Source organism: Artemia franciscana, unplaced genomic scaffold, assembly GCF_032884065.1.
Source record: "Artemia franciscana unplaced genomic scaffold, ASM3288406v1 PGA_scaffold_58, whole genome shotgun sequence".
Taxonomy (NCBI): Eukaryota; Metazoa; Arthropoda; class Branchiopoda; order Anostraca; family Artemiidae; genus Artemia; species Artemia franciscana.
The window spans coordinates 948,726-959,358 of NW_027062698.1; the positions used below are offsets into that span (position 1 = coordinate 948,726).

Here is a 10,633-nt window from a genome sequence, read left to right on the forward strand (position 1 = left end):
TGTGAGGGAGTAAGTCGTCCCAAAAACATAATTAGGTTTTTCATAAAATGAAAAAACTAATCCAAACATAATTATCATAAGGTTTTTTGACTATATTGAATAAAATGGCTATCTCAGAATTTTGATCCGGTGACTTTGGGAAAAAATTAGCGTGGGAGGGGGCCTAGGTGCCTTCCAATTTTTTGGTCACTTAAAAAAGAAACTAGAATTTTTAATTTCCCGTTAGAATGAGCCCTCTCACGACATTCTAGGACCACCGGGTCGATACGATTACCCCTGGGGAAAAAAATAAAAAAAAAAAACTAAAAAACAAAACAAAAAAAAAAAAACAAACACGCATCCGTGATTCGTCTTATGGCAAAAAAATGCAAAATTCTCGGAAATTGGGAAAATATTGGAATAAAAATTGGGAAAATTCTCGAAAAACCTAATTGCTGGCTAAATTTAATTTTCATTCACGTTCAAAAAGCATTTGACATTGTTTACCATAATATTTTAGTTGATAAACTTGCAACTGATTTCAATATTGATTCTTACCTGGTTAAATTGGTTGCCCCCGTTTTATCAAATAGATCATAGATAGCCAAATATCAGACTCATTATTCAATTTCCCTCCCTGCCCACAATTGAGTAGCCCAAGGTATTCTACTGGATCCCCCTCCTTTTTACTAAATAGCCTCGCTACGGAATTTCCCGACAGATGGAAATTTATGGATGACCTAACGGTTGTTGAAACTGACAACTGAAACTTAGTATGCAACCCTATGAGTATCCTCAATGATATGGCAGATGACGCTGCGGTCTTAGGATGAGAGTAAACCCCTCTAAATCTATGATAATGCCAATATTCTTCCTTAAAACCTTACCCCTTGTCCTCAAACCTATCCCCCTCAGTTATTTGTGTGTCTTCCATTAAATTACTTGGGGTACAATTTCCTCTAATTTAAAGTGGGATATCCACGTTAAAATAGTGTCCATAGAGCTAATGCGTCCATGTCCGTCCTTAAGCTCTTGAACAAATTTAACGTCCCCCCATCCCATTGCTTAAGGATCTATACTTTCTTTTTCCACCCGCATCTTGAATCTGTCTGTCCAGTTTGGCATCCTTGCATCTACCGCGATGACTAAAAAAAAAAATTTAATCCATTCAAAAAAGAGCCCTGAGAATAATTTTCAAAGATGCTAAGGTACCAAACTCGCTCCTTCTAAAAAACGCCAAGCTGGAAACTCTTGAGCACAGGAGAGGAATCTTTTGCCTCCGTTTTGAAAGAAATGCAATAATAAACCTTCGCACGGAAAACATTTTCCCCAAAAGACACCCCCCATTCAGATACCGCTTGCAATGTACTGTTTTTGAACCCGTTCCTATCTTGTCCCCCATCCGTTGCTTAACCTCCAGGTATGAAAAAACCCTTGTCCCCTTCATTACTGATTAAATAAAAAACACATTTTTTTAACTGCAAGTAAGGAGCGACATTAAAATTTAAAACGAACAGTAATTGCTCCGCATATGAAAGGGGTTGTCCCCTCCGCAACACCTTGCTCTTTACTCTAAAGTTTGACTCTGTCACAACTCTACTTTTTACAAGAATAAAAAAACTTTAGCGTAAAGAGCGAAGTGTTGAGTATGTGTGTCATTCTTCAGCAAAATGGATAAACAATTTTTAAACGAAAAATTGTATTGACAAACAAAAGCATTTACCAAAGTAGACAAAACGCAATTGTTAAAACATGATAGAAACCAGATGTGATCCGTGAAATTGGCCGTCATAAAACATGAACTAATCCTTTTATTTTTGCTAATGTCTTTTTTCTTTTGACGGCTGAATCGTAAAATCTGTTTTTTTCAAATTTACATGAAATAAAATATCTCTGTGCACTTTCATGATAGTACAACTCATATACAATTGCCATTGATTTCACATATTCAAATATGAAATCTTACCCTGCAATCATAACTCCAAAAGAGGAAAACCGAACTAAAATAAATTAAAATGTAAAAAAGGTGTTATCAGATTTTGAAATCAATACAGAACATTTGTATTCATATCATTTCAAAACAAGTTTAATATTTATTTAAATTTGAGGTTTTTGTTAGAACATGTACGAGAGAGAAAGAAAGAAAGAAAGAGAGAGGGAGCATAAATTTATTTTTCATTGCGTTATCCTCAGAAGTGCTGGCCAGCATCGTATATGCTGGGTGGCCATTTATTGCCTTAGTTTACGGCATTTTATTCTACTGACCTGAGTTTTCTTGATAATAGTTTGTTTTCTTTTTCTTTTAGGTATAGCAATTTTAGGTGCAGGAGCTTCAATGCTCCTCTACCACCATCAGAATATTCCACTTATAAGAGAGTTGGTTATGAGGCTGAAAAGATTAAAGGTAATATTTATTATATTATCAAATAGTTATTATACTACAAATGTTTTCTTTTGTTTATTTTTTTACATTTTTTATATTTAGGGTGAGACTAGCTGACATTCCACGTGTTGCTGCGGTGCGCAGTGCCACAGCAACGTGTGGCAGGGGTAAGCTAGTGCAAGAATATACTGTTTGTACCTCTGTTAATCTACTGTACTTCTCTACTTCTGTTCTCAGAAAAATCTACTGTGGTTTTTGTTTAAGAGAAGATTGTAATTCAAACTGCGAAATTAAAATAAGTGTTCATTCGAGCCTTTGTGAAATCTTTCCGTAAGCCGTAGTGGTTCATTGGTTCCGAATCGATTTTGGACCAAGGAGGTTCACCTCAGCATTTATTATGTCCTTGTGATAGTTACTAAAAAACAACAACAAGTTTTGTTAGGTGACAGTAAGGAGCGACATTATATCTTAAAACGAAAATAAATTATTGTGTATATGAAAGGCAGTATCCCCTCAGCCCACTCTTTATGCTAAAACTTGCTATTGTTTTAAAAAAGTAGAGTTCTGAGAAAGAGTCAAAACTTTTGCGTAAAGAGCAGAAATTTTAGAATATGTTTCCGCCTCTTTTTGAGAATAAGGCAAATTTTCCCAGGCTCTGAACTTTTGATGGGTAAGACTAAACTTCATGAAACCTATATATTAAAAATCGACATAAAAATACAACCTTTGTGACGCATGAATTGGTATCAAAATTTTGTTTTTTAGAGTGTTGATTACTAATGAGCCGGTTCGCTCCTTACTACAGTTCGTTACTACGAATTGTTTGAAATTGTTATATTCAAAATTGTCCTAGTATTCACCTGAAGGAAGCTTAAAATTAATTCGAAAAAATTAGAAAAAATGAGGGATTTGTAACCTACGAACATTAATCAGATCTCAATGAAATTTGGTATTCAGAAGGATCTTTTGCTTTAGAGCTTTACTCAAATCTCGACCAGATCTATTGAAATTAAAAAAAAACATGGAAGTTGACATTGGTACTCTGACTAACAAAAAATAAAGATAATGACGCAAGTAGTAAGAGCTATGAAAATATTTTCTCTGCAGAAAAAGAAACCATTGAGGCCGAAAGCCGTCGTGACGCAAGATTGTTATCTGCAAATGCTGTATGTCATCTGCAAATGCAAATGCTATGATGAACAAAAACTGTGTGATAAAATGTACTGTAGGAATTATATCAGTTGAAGTTACTAGGGTAACTAGACCTCCTTCCCCGCTCCTTTTTTTCTCAAAATCATTCGATTAAAACTATGAGAAAGCCATTTAGCCATAAAAAATAAATATGCAAATTTCGTTTTAATTATTCATCTGCGGAGAGCATAAATCAAAACATGCATTGATTAAAAAACAGAGATTTCAGAAATTAAATTAAATAAAAACAAGTGTTTTTTAACTTAAAGTAAGGAGTGACATTAAAACATGAAACGAACAGAAATTACTTCATATATGAAAGGGGCTGCTTCCTCATCAACGCCCCGCTCTTCACGCTAAAGTCTGACTCTTTCTCTTAACTATATTTTTTAAAACAGTAAAAAACTTCAGCGTAAAGAGCGGGGCGTTCACGAGGAAGCAGTCCCTTTCATATACGAAGTAATTTCTGTTCGTTTTAAGTTTTAATGTCACTCCTTACTTTCATTCATTTTTTTTATTTAATTTATAAGAGACCTTTGGTTTTCTAAGAATTCTCGAAGAAAGCTTTCAACTAATTTTGGTATTTAGTTTCGAATTAATCAACTGAGGTATTTTATATAGCCTATCCCTAGGAAAAAAAGTGGAAAAAACAATAAATTTTAAAATGGACTCTATGCATGCCGTCAATGTTGCATATACATGGGCATTTTGGACTTGAGAATGATAGTGCTCTTTTGCTCATTTTCTCTTCTCCCTTGGTCGGTAACCAAGCTTTGCAAGACGCAGCCAAATATATTACTATTTGTCGGCTGAAGCATCTCACCAAAGGAAGCTGTCAATCAAAACTTTTGACAAGACTTGATAATTGGTGCTATTTTAAGTTTTGACAACCGACGGTCTCTAGAGAATTAAAAGACAGAAGGCTAACCTAACTTCAATTTTGAAGCTCGATCTTTTCAAGTTTACTTAATCACGGCCTTAAAAAAATGTTTGTGAAAGTAGGCGATCAAGAATAATTGATATTTTTCTCATCACTCGTTGACAGTATCTAGGCATTATTGTTTTTCTGCGTTAGCTTTTCTTCTAAACGAATTTATAGGGTTTCATCAATTTTGCCTGATCAGTATATTGACCTCCAGTGCTCAATCCAGTTCCAAATGATCAGTTCTGAAGATTCCTGTCGTTAGAACCAGTTATGTAATTTTTTTTTTTCTTTGTAAAATTCCCCGTTAAGCAGGAAAAAATGAGACAAATATTCTCAAAAATGAACCCTAAGTCGAGATAGAGCGTTTTCTTATGATGATACTGTTCATTTCTGAAATAGATGGTCTTGGATGTTTCTCCTTATCTCAATTTAGGGCGTTTTGCCGAAATGCGGTCAAAATTCTGTTTTTACACGTGCTTTAATAATTTTTAACTTAACCCATTAGCGCCCAACGTTCCCATCTGGGAAAACCTTGCTTTAAATTTTTTATGACTAACACAGTAGCAGCTAGAGCATATTTTTAGCGTTCCTTAAACTAACATAAGAATAAGAGAAGTTCTCAAATTTTTTCGGACCTGGATTTGGTTTAGTTTGGTTCTCTGGATTTTTTTTTTTTAATATGGGAAAAAGTAAGGTTTTGAAAGCTTTCTCTTTCTAATGGAATACCAGGGAGCGTAAGTGGTTGCAACCTCTTGTTGTAGCGTTTTGTTGTTCCTTAATCACCACTCTTTGAATCTATGAAGCAACTGTACAAAACTGTATAAAACTAAATTTAACACCACTATTTGTGTCCAGATTTTTAAAAGGGTGCATGCTGTTAAAAATCGTTGAAAAAGTTTCTCCAGCATACAAATAGCAGGCCAAGCTATAAATTTTTAAAGAAAATCCGAATAGATTTAAACTATTACTTTCTTTTTCCCTGAAAAAGACTATCTAACAGCTTGTGGTAACAAATTGTAAGAAAGGAGCAGTTTGGCTCAATAGTAACCAAAACCCTAAAAACGGAATTTTGATACTAATAGATATAATCGGATCTTTTATGCTAATTTAAAATATATGAGTTTCATCAAAAGTTACGAGCCTGAGAAAATGGGCCATAAAAGGGAACACCCCTTAAAAGTCATTGAATCTTAATGAAAATAACACAATCACTTCACAGAAATGAGTAGATTTATTCTACTGATTATCGATTACTGCCTCATCAGTAGTAATTCTACTGATTACGATCGCTGTATATATGATAGAAATATCTGGACTTTTGTGCCTGTTTTTTTGGTCTTTGTTTTTCACTGTCTAAATAAATGGATTTATCCCCACTTGAAAATTTATTTGTTCATCATAGAACGGCAGTTTGGTGTAAGAGGAGAATACCTAATCTAAGTCAAAAATAGTCCAAGAACCTTTTGAATGTAAGACTAAAAAACTTTTCATATAATCTCAGTTAAAATATTTAAACAAAAAAAAAGAAAGTTGAATAATTAACCGTTATTTTTGTTTGTGACCCGTTTGAGACCATGCTTCTATTTGTGACCCATATACAAATACATACCAGAAAATATCTCCATTTATTTTACCTTGATCCTCATTTTCAGGGAAGTTTTCCAAATACATTTAGATTCAAAAAGCTGATTTCATCTCCATCTCTATCTTTATTTCCAGTCGATTAACGTCCTTTTTCTTTTCTAGGTCTAAAATTGAGAGCTGAGCAGTAAGTTTCTGTGAAACTAAATCTGTGAGGTCTGTACACTGTTGCCGTCTTTTTGTGTGATAGCATTTATTTTCACAGAAAAAGGCGTTGCAGCAGACGTGGCCCCTTATAATTATAAAGTGTAAATAAAAACCAAGGGTTCTCAACCTTAAGTAAAGTTAATTTTCAGTAAAACTATTGTTTATTCTCTTTTTTCTCCCCTTTTCATGTTTTAAAAGAAATGGAACCCTTAACATTTTCAAATCTATTATATTTTTTGCTCATCCCTTGCTAAACGAAATTACTGCTCATCTAAGCTCCTCTACCCCATTGTGTGGTCTCTCCTCCTCAGCCAAGGAACCGCTTCCTGAGTCAAGACACAAAAAAGAGAATCATAGACATTTTATTTTTCTTAATCTTAATAAAAATTGTTAGCTTGTTGAAGTGAAACTTTCTTATTTTGTTTGTATGCTTACAGATTATCGAGTACTTGCCACTTGCCGATCTTAAAGAAAGGAATTATTTAAAGAACCCTGATAAAATGGTTAAGTCAATTGGAAAGGTGATCTTGCTCAAAATCATAGTCCTGGAATGTTTTTTTTTTTTATAGAAAAAGAAATTCCGCATCTTTGCGCTAAATTATAAAATCAATCAATGATTTTATTAATACTAATTACGAAATGATAAAATAGAACAATACTTCAAATATAATTATTGAAGCAATCAATTGGTGAAGTGATTCTTTCAGTTTTAAGTTTGATAACTTAGAGGAGTGGATTTATGCTCCGGAAGTGAGTTCAAAGCTGGAAAACCGGTCACTTCTAATTGGAATATTTGTGGAAATCTAAGAATATTCTAAAGTGTACTCTTGGATATTGCTAAAAAGAGACCATTAAAACAGGGTGTTGTTAAAAGTTTGGCATCAAAGAGTAAGACCATTTAATGACTAAAAATAGGGTCAAACAAACATGTATTATAACCATAGTTAGGCTTACCAAATAGTAAAAAAGATGTAAATATCATTTTTTGGAATTTGAAGTAATCGGTAACTTGGTTGTAAGCCATCAGTCAGCAATGACGCATGTTCAAAGTTGACTGACGAAGCTGAAAACTTAGACTGTGAGAGAGGGGAGAGGGGTGTAATTATTACAGTATTAATTTTAGCATTATCAATGGCTGTAAAATTTTCTTTGTAATTTATATGAATTTTTTATTAATTTCTTTAAGCCTTTTTTTATTAACATTTGTAAAAATTAGTTTCGGAATGGGTGATAGTAATACAGAAGAGGACCCAATAAATTATATATAAGCTATTTAGAGCAATAATTATAAGAGTGTCCTTGGGAGGGGGTATATTTTCATATGTAATCTGTATTTTTATTTGTAATAGGCAACAAAAAAGAATTTTTAACATCTTGGAACTTCAACATTTTATGGTCCCAAAGACCCTCTCTCCCTGCATGCATACATACCTTATTTAAAACACATCACCTTGAGACAATCAATTACACCACATATAGTATACTAAAAGATTAGGTACACTTTAAATTAGCAAGGTCATCAAAACAGAAATACTTTTTTGCCCGTTCAACCCATCTTAGCTGGCTAACAACAAGGATTTTCTTGTATTTTCTTTTGGTCGTTTCATGTTGTGAAATTTTTAGTAAAATAAATTTTTGTCTTATGTACCCACATTTAGCCAAATAAATGAATAAGCGAAGCTAATTAGTCAAATTTTACAAAGCTCCCCAAAGATGACAACCAACAATTATAAAATTGTCAGGCAAGGTCGTATCCAAGGTGGAGGGGTATGGTTTCTGTGCACTGTACTCGTAGTTCACAAAAGATTTTTTTTCACAAGGGGAAACCCTTTCTTTCCCTTGGAAAGCTGAAAATCACCAATGCCGTCTAAACTGTGGTGATTGACCACTTGTCTTATTTTGGATACATTAAATGTTAAAGAGAGTTAAGGAAGTGGTACAATGTCAGGAATGATATTGCCTAATCAAATTTGAAAAGCCTACTTTGACCTGCCTAGATTTTTCCACGCCTTCTTAGCGAAGATTTGATTTTGACATGAAATACTACTACTGCTAACAAGTCACTGCAGCACCAAACCGCTTGAGGCCAACCCAGGCACGAATTTTATTCAAAACTTACCTCTTTACACCCTCCCAGGTATTAATCTATACTTACACCCCCATTTCCTTTAAGTCTTTACTTACGATATTCTCCCATCCCAATCGGGTACGACCTGTTTTTCGTTTGGCACTAGACGGTTCGCCGACAAGTACTTAAAACTTGTTGACTTGAAATAATTTTAAAAAACAATGTCGATTAGAAATTACTTCAAGAGAAATTTCAGCTTTGGTCCTCTAACACTACTAATAAGTTCTGTCAATTATCCAGCTGGTTTTGATGTTTTTTTTTATTCTTTTAACGATGTCGAAAGACGCTACAATGTTAGTGACGCTAGGGAATTTTCACCATGTTAAATTACCTAAGATCTAACTAATGAGTTTCCCAGCTCTTTGGTATGTGTTACGCCCTGCATTTTTTTTAAACTTAAAGGAATCTATGCTATTTGTTTTAATCAGGTTTCGGAAGTTAGAGACTTCAAAATTAATGCCATTGTTCCCCTTGAGAGGCAGCCATTTTCATTAGTAATCCAAGACTTAAATTTGAAAAGGCCATCATTGTAAATTGGGTAGCAAGAGAACTCAGAAGTGTGACATTCATTTGTGACCAGGATATCATCCCAAACCTTTTCCTCAAGAACGTAAACGTACCCCCCTGAAGCTCAACCTGTCAATAGCAGGGTAAAGAACAATGTTTTCACCAACTATGTGGTTGGCCCAATACGCTGAGCTCTCGTTATCAGAAACCAGTATCTACAAGATTCATCCTTTTTGCTTGCAAGAGTGATTTAAGGCAATCAAGTTATTATGTAATATGACAAATTAGTTATTTACCCTCAGGGGAAGAGTTAATATGTAGCTCGTCAAGCTAACCCTTTTCCCCCAAAGTTATCTGATCAAAATTTTGAGATCTTTTTTTTTCAGCATAGTTGAAAGATCCAATAACTATGCCTGGTATATATGCATTTTAGCAACCCCACTCAAGTTCTTGATCTGAGTAGAACTGATTTCTCTGACCATAAATGAAATTTATTAAGTTTGCCATATGTAGTGATAGAGAATAATGGCTGACCATGGAAGTTAAAATGAAGATTTGCGATTTGCCAAGGACTGAAGAAGAGGGAATTAAACTTTTTTTCAGGATAAACGGATGTTGCCCAAACAAAACAGTGTGTCAATGGAAACAACATGACTTTAAGCTTTTTTAACAAAAAGCCTTTTTGGAAGTGAACAACTAGGCCTTGGGGAATTTTTCATGAAGAGTGAGTCAGATATAATGGCCTTATTTGAAAAACGATCACTAAATAGATACAAGAGATCAAGTTTTTTTAATAGGAAGGAAGGAGCAACATTAAAACTCAGATCAAACAGAAATTGCTCCGTATATGAATGGACTGCCTTCCTTCTCAATACTTTGCTGTATACGCTAAAGTTTGACTGTTCTTCCAATTTTTTTTTAGGAACTGATACTGAAACACAAGGGCTGTTTAATTAGAATAGGAAGTTTTTTAAATTTGCTAAAACTTTAGCGTAAAGAGCAATGTATTGAGGAAGGGGGCAACCTCTTATAATGCGGAATAATTTCTGTTCGTTTTGAGTTTTAATTTTGCTCCTTACTTTCCGTAATCTTTTTTTTATGTTACTTGGTATTAACCAAGTGACATATAGCAGTCGCCAATTCTGTCGGTCTGTCTGTCTGTCGGTCCCGGTTTTGCTACTTTAGGCACTTCCAGGTAAGCTAGGACGATGAAATTTGGCAAGCGTATCAGGGACCAGACCAGATTAAATTGAAAATAGTCGTTTTCCCGATTTGACCATCTGGGCGGGGGAGTGTGGGGCCAGTTACTAATGTAATAGTCTAATTTGCAAATTTAGCTTACCTGCTCACAGAAGAGGGAGATAATTCCTAGGAGGTAGATTCAATGAAACCTGTTGATAAAGCACAAAACGGACAAAACAGAGTGATTTAAGCTAGATATTAACATATACAGGGATCGTCATCAGTAGATTTATTCTACTGATTATCGATTACTGACTCGTCAGTAGTAATTCTACTGATGACGATCGCTGTATATATGTGATAGAAATATCTGAACTTTTGTACCTGTTTTTTTTTTTTTTTTTTCACTGTTTAAATAAATGGATTTATCCCCACTTGAAAATTTATTTGTTCCTCATAGATAGGCAGTGTGGTGCAAGAAGAAAATACCTAATTTAAGGTGTTACATCAAAAATAGTCCAAGAACCTTTTGAATGTAAGACTATCTTTT

The 10,633-nt window shown here is 34.2% G+C and overlaps 1 long non-coding RNA gene across 1 annotated transcript; it reads left to right on the forward strand.

Moving 5' to 3' along the window:
• The first annotated feature begins 2,283 nt into the window (after positions 1–2,283).
• Positions 2,284–6,675, forward strand: LOC136042046 (uncharacterized). Its single transcript, XR_010621152.1, has 2 exons — positions 2,284–2,383; positions 6,225–6,675. It is a non-coding gene; the product is annotated as an uncharacterized LOC136042046 (long non-coding RNA).
• Positions 6,676–10,633: the final 3,958 nt, after the last annotated feature.